We start from the raw sequence: 6,836 nt of genomic DNA on the forward strand, positions 1-6,836 counted from the left end.
CCTTGCTATATTTTTTAGATGATAGAAGGCAGATTTTCTTATAAGCTTGATGTGGGAGTTGAAATTTAGATCAGAGTCAATAATAATGCCAAGATTTTTTACCTGGTCCTTTGGCTTCAAAGATAGGGATTCGAGGTGAGCAGTAACTTTGAGCCTATCTTCTTTTTTGCCGAAGACAATTATCTCTGTTTTGTCTTTATTAAGTTGGAGAAAATTCTGGCACATCCACTGCATGTCCTCTCACCCATTCATTTTCTCGCTGCTTATCTGGATCTAGGCCAGCTGGAACAGTCCCTCCAGTGTGTCCTGGTGCTGTCCTGGGTATCCTCCCTAACAGTAACAGCTGTCCCTGGGACACCTCCCAGAGGAGGCACCTGGCGCGGGCGCATACTGACCTGGCTCCTCTCAATGACCCCTATAGTTTTCTAAGACCCTGAGTCTCTCCACAGCAACTGAGACAACCTCGCTTGGGGAGGAGACTGCATGTTGCCAGTGGGAAAAACGTCTAAGTTGCAGTATACCAAAACATCAAATAGGCCATCGACTTATAGTCAGTTATATAATTTTCAACTGTTGTCATGGACCATTTAATTAAGTCCCTGAATGATAAATAGGTTTGACTGTTTCCAAAATAGATATATAGCGTTTGGGTATATAAATTATTCCCTAATTGAAATTAAATGAATGGGAAAACGTTTTTGTGGACTCAACATCAAAACGAACGTCTTATTACAGCAAGTGCTATCAATTATAAACCATTTTAAAACACAGAGGTGTTAAACGACGTAAAGCCGATTGCTACAGTAACTTGCCTGCGGGGGGGGGGGGGGGGGGGCACAACCTGAGATCGGCAGATGCGTGGAAGGTAGCAATGACCCCAAATGACACTTGCGTTTGTCCCGCCTGTGAACGATAGGGCATCTTTATCATACAGAATTAATTCCCAAAACGCGCTGGCAGATCAAAAAAAAGCTTTCTGTGGACACGGCACCTTACACCAGTGGTTCTCAAATTGTTTCACATGAAGGACCCCTAAACTGACAAAGATTAGACCACGGACCCCCATTTGATAGGATTTTGTCTCACGGTCCCCCATATGATAATAAGATTGATGCTTTTAGATGTTTTATTACAGAAAGTGTATAAAACCCATGACCAAAATAGTCATTGTGTTACTTATGAATGGAAGTATAGCAAAAATAAATTACCCCCCTTTTGGCTGGGGACCCCCTGGATCCCCCTCAAGGACCCCTGGGGGTCCCCGGACCCCCATTTGAGAACCACTGCCTTACACTGTTCAAAAGGCATGTGTGATTAAAGGCCCAGGGACCAAGGGAGCCACCAGACCTCCTTTTATCTGTGCCATATTTGAGCTCTATCACACTCCTCAAAGGCTTGAAAATCATAGGCCAACAGTTCCACGGTCACATGCAGCATCCAAACGACAATCAAAGCAAAAGTCCAGACGGGCGACCTTCAGTAACACTGTGAATCAGACAGACGGGCGACCTTCAGTAACCCTGTGAATCAGACAGTGGCGCTCAGCCACAGAACCTTTCCAAGGCTCGGACCAATTTATGTTGCCGGAGGCATCATCTGACAACGGAAACTGCACAGGAAATAAAGTGTTTTGTACAAGCTGGGCTGTCAGATTTGGGGGCTCATGATGAAAGTAAAACATATAAAAAAACAAACATGAAAGCTTTACAAATCACTCAGGCTCTCTCTCGTGTAGAACAAACATGATGTATGCAACTGATGCATTCATTCCACCCAAAATGCGCAAAATATTTGAGAGGACAATCAGCTGGCTTTAAAGTGAAGCGTGATTAGCATATTGTCGTGAAAAGTGCGTTGTAGTGTTGTCATTGAACTTCTCTCCACTGTGCAAACAGGTGAGGTGCAAATCTGATTATGAATATTAATATTAGTGGGTGTTTTAGTCAACTATGCATTACTGCATGCGGCATGCGTGTGTTGTACTTTCGCTCTGATCTGTATGTGAGCTCGTCCTTGGACCATGCATGTCCATGAGCTTTTATCGGGAAACCTGCTTGGAAAACTGCCCAATATGCCTCTGCAGCAATGTCACCTGTATAAATGACACTGTTATTGCACTTGCAAAGCGTTTCTGACATCGGAACTTGCTTGTTAGATTGTATTTCCTGGTAAGCTGCAGATTGAGAGCTCAGGCGACAGGCCGGTGATGGAGGGGATGGAGGGTGCCTCGGGAAGCAGACACGTTTCCCTCCCTCCATTTATCCGAGGTGCATAAATCACCCGTGAGCTCCATATGCTCTGGAGCACGGGCCCAAATGGGGGTCCGGGGACCCCCAGGGGTCCCTGAGGGGGTTCCAGGGGGTCCCCAGCCAAAAGGGGGGTAATTTATTTTCGCTATAATTCCATTCATAAGTAACACAATGACTATTTTGGTCATGGGTTTTGTACACTTTCTGTAATAAAACATCTAAAAGCATCACTCTTATTATCATATGGGGGACCGTGGGACAAAATGCTATCAAATGGGGGTCCGTGGTCTAATTTTTGTCAGTTTAGGGGTCCTTCATGTGGGAACCACTGCTATAGGGGTCACCTCTCAGATGCGTCTTATCACCGGATGCTACAACACAGATGCACCCTCATTTGTGAGAGTGATGAAGTCTGGGGGCAGGAGATGCCTCTCACCTCCTCACTATCCCCACACGTCACAGACTCGGTGATTTCTCATTTTTTTAATGCTTCCATGAAGCTGGAGTGAGAGAAGCTGAACCCCGGGGCCCGGCGGGCGGAGGAGAGGATTGGTTGTGGTTGAGGCTTTTGAGGCATTTGAAACTCGGTTGAGATAATCAATTGTGTTCCCGTCATTGTTCCTCCGGCGGTGCAGTCCCTCTCATCCCTGACAGCTCTCCCAACAAGAACATTACACTCTCTCTCTCAATGCATCATTCCTCCCCTCACCAACTGTTCACAAGTCAACATGGAAATTGTGAGATTAAAGTTGTAACAACGCATGCATAATTCATGGAGTGAAAACAGCAAACCGCCTGCCAAACAAAACACCGAGCGGCAATTCAGCGGTAAAACAAACACAGATCTGGATCATTGGCGAAGGCGTGCGAGGCCTGAGTGCTGGGGGATAACGCTTAGCTTGAAACATCATGTATGCATCAAATTCAGTCATCCATTTTTGGCCGATTAGAATTCAAGGGAGGCGCTGATGCAGACCGTATCGTACAGTATCAAAGGAGAATTTCGGTATTTTACAACGTGGACCTTATAGTTTCATAATTTTTTATGTTTAACTACTTACCCAGAGAAGAAATGTCTGAAATTGATGCAATAGGCTATTTAGCCAGAACCCGCCATGCAAAACGGCAGTCCCTTGAGGCCGTGGATCTGGTTTGTGATGCACTGGGACAGAAGTGCCCACTGTTGTAGCCTTGATATCTCTGAGCAGGTGCTCCGATTCCCCTCCCTCTGCTTCCTCAGGTCCAATCTCACTGGTGACGTTTTCAAACGTCTTGGAAGGCGGAGTCCCATCATCTAGCATTAGCTAACTCCGGCATATTTACATGCTTTCGTATATAGAGGCTTCTATATTTCTGAACATGTCCATTAATGTGCATTGTCCCATCACAATAAACCAATAAAGTAAAGTAAAGTAAAGTATCGTGTATTCCCTCCACTGAGATGTACAGTACATACTCCTCAGTGATGTCACTCTTTGTCCTCAGGTTTGTCAATCAGCTTCAGACAGAGCCAGATTGAGGCCTGCAGCCAGCTGCCTGGCAAAAAGTATTCTTCTTCTGTGGTGTTTTCTGGCAGTTGGCATCCTTTATGTTGCATTACCGCCGCCTTCTGGATTTATCCATCCACTGTTTCCCTACATTCTGTCCCCTTCTTCTTCTTCCTATGGTTTTCCGGCAGACTGGATGCCTTGCGGCGCGGCACATTGCTGTCTCTCACAGTTCGGGAATATTCTTCCTCTTCTTACCCAGACACAGTTGTCTGAGTTTGCTTAAACGCATGCCTCAGTATTTCATCTATCTTTACTTCAGATACATCAGATTCAGATCCAGTAATCTCTTAACAACGTCAAGCCTGATCCCGTTCCTCTTCGTCTTCCCACTCAGACCAGCAGCACAGTTTATAACCACGGCAATGAAGGTCATGATTTTCTTCTTGTCCATGCATATCACGTCACTCCGACTCTACATTCTGTCCCCCCCCCCGCGCCTAAAAGTATAATATTTTTTTGATTGATTGATTGATTTTTATTCAATGTGTCATGCACTTGACAGTGCCCAGCCCTCATGGGCTTACAAGACACACATGTATACATTATACAGTACAACATACACCAACACCGCAGTAATAAAACTAAATCACACAGCATAACATAATATATGTGACAGGATGCAATAAAGTTTAAAAAGTATAAAAACAGAGTGACATCACTGGTGACATCACCACTGATCACATCACAATTGCTCGACTGACATCACTCACGACATCCTCTTCGAGTGACATCACCAACCTATATTAAGTGATCATCAGCGACTGATGATGTCATAGACATTGTGACATCATCAGTGATGTCATAAAATCCTTCCCTGCAGAGGCTATAAGTAGGACCGTCAGACAGAAGAGAGGAAAATGGCAACTTTCGGATGGATCTCTCAAGCGCTACGGCGGTCTTCTTTGACCCAGACGAGACGTCAGCTCTCTGCCGCCTCCCATGGAGAGCAGGCATCAAAGACATGGAAGATTCTCACGTATGTGGTTGCCCTGCCCGGGGTTGGAGTGGGCATGTTGAACCTGTACCTGAAACGCCAGCAGCATAGCCACGAACAGCCAGAGTTCATCCCTTACCCCCACCTTCGTATTCGCACCACGCCTTTCCCATGGGGAGACGGCAAAAAAAGCTTCTTCCACAACCCACATCTGAACGCCCTTCCTGATGGCTATGAGCGACACGACGACTGAACCCGCCATAACAGACAACATTGGCGGGGTGCTCTCTTGATATCTTGAACACCAATATGATCAAATGCAGACCGATAGCACTCACACTGCTCACTGCCCTCTCCCACCTGGAGCAGAGAAACACCATATGTATGGATGCTGTTCTTTGACAGTTTAGGTCTTTAGTACCATAGTGCCATCCAGACTCATCATGAAGCTCTGAGACCTGCTCATCACTTCCTCCCTGTGCAGCACACTTCTTGACAGACAGAACACAGGCAATTCCACTGGATTCCCATTGACACACATTCACTGCTTGTAGGCACTTGACTGATAGATGGGTGTTGTCTATGAGTGAATAGATCCTCACTATTTCTTCGATGAGAGCCGCACTGGCAGGACAAAGTCAATAGGAGAGCCACTTTTACCGCAAAACACCAAAAGCCACCCCAACCAAGCACATCTGCCTACCATTTTTTTGTTTTATTGTTTTCCACACACACACACACACACACACACACACACACACACACACACTGTATATACCAGTTTACCCTAGAAAATCTTTCAGGCCTGGAGGGATTTCGAAACGTACCCCGACCGCAATGGTGGGGGCCGTCGCTGGCGACGCTGAAGTTTTAGCTAACCTGTTCACATCTATGTTCGCAAAGGCATCCCAAGTATCATCATACTATTATGGGATGCAATGCGAACAGTTGTATTATGGGATGTGCGTTTCCCAGGCAACGACACACGTTGACACGTTTTGGAACAGCGCTGCACGCTGGCACAATACTCCTAAAAGCAAAATGCTTATTGTTTTGAATGATTTGGCACCTTCTATTACTGTCAACACCAGTATTGTTGTATTGTAATGCCATAAAGGTTTATTGACATTTTGGGGAGAGCAGGGGGGAAAAAAAATCGTTTTTTTTTTTTTTTTTTTTTTTTTGCAGTTTCTTAGAGCCGCCAACTAAAGCTTCGAGAGCCGCCAGCGTCTTGCGAGCCGCGCAATGAGGAACTAGGCTGTAACCTCACAAAGCCTCTTCCTGGGCACAACATTGTTTGTTTGAGGGGGAAATAAAACATGGGGCAGCATTATACTGTGTGCGGACATTTCCTCTTTTTTTCTTTTCTTTTTCTTGTTTTTGGTCCATCACCATGCCAGTTTTTTTTCAAGAACTGACCTGTGGGGATCAGGTGGGGATGTGCATTCCACTTTTTCCTCAACTTGAAGAGTAGCAACATGGCTGAGGCCCGTGCTGCGAAGTGGAAGCCAGTGAAGAACAAATCATTCATCTGTCTACCTCCAGATGCAGATAGCCTCCTACCCTACACCAACATTGCCTCCGCGCCAACTACTTGGCCTATCTAGTATCTACTGTAGTGCGCCAGCCACCTCCCTGAAGCGCCACTCGGTCACTATCGCCCTGTCCATCACACACCACCTGCTTTCCCGATGCATCTACCTGTACCCTAACCTGACGCTGCCAGATGGACGGTATAGCTCCACATACGTTTCACTAAACCAGTCGATCTGGGAATGCAGTAACCAGACCCGCTGATGGAGGCGGGCACTTTTTCCAAGCTACTTGGCAGGTGATTGGATGACCCATCTGTCTATCACCGCTGGTGGGTGTTAACTTCAACCAATCAGATCGCCGAAGGTGCCTGTGCCTGATCTCCGTGGTATTCATTGATTGAGTCATCACGGTCGTAAAGTCACCTTCGAAGCATTTAGTTAGATTATAACGAACTAGTTGTGTGGCTTAGCCTTCCCAAATGTTGAGGGTCGTTTTTTAGAATTTAATACATAGAATTGGGAACGTTACATTCAATTTCATTCAGACTGCCTGTCACTTCCGCGGCGG

At 46.0% G+C, this 6,836-nt stretch overlaps 1 pseudogene across 1 annotated transcript; it reads left to right on the forward strand.

Annotated features, from left to right (window-relative positions):
* Window positions 1–4,656: 4,656 nt before the first annotated feature.
* Window positions 4,657–4,986, forward strand: LOC310796431 (cytochrome c oxidase subunit 6A, mitochondrial pseudogene; annotated as a pseudogene). The gene has a single exon. The product of its transcript is annotated as a cytochrome c oxidase subunit 6A, mitochondrial pseudogene (transcript).
* Window positions 4,987–6,836: the final 1,850 nt, after the last annotated feature.

This window comes from Poromitra crassiceps (assembly GCF_964638095.1).
Source record: "Poromitra crassiceps genome assembly, chromosome: 22".
Classification (NCBI taxonomy): Eukaryota; Metazoa; Chordata; class Actinopteri; order Beryciformes; family Melamphaidae; genus Poromitra; species Poromitra crassiceps.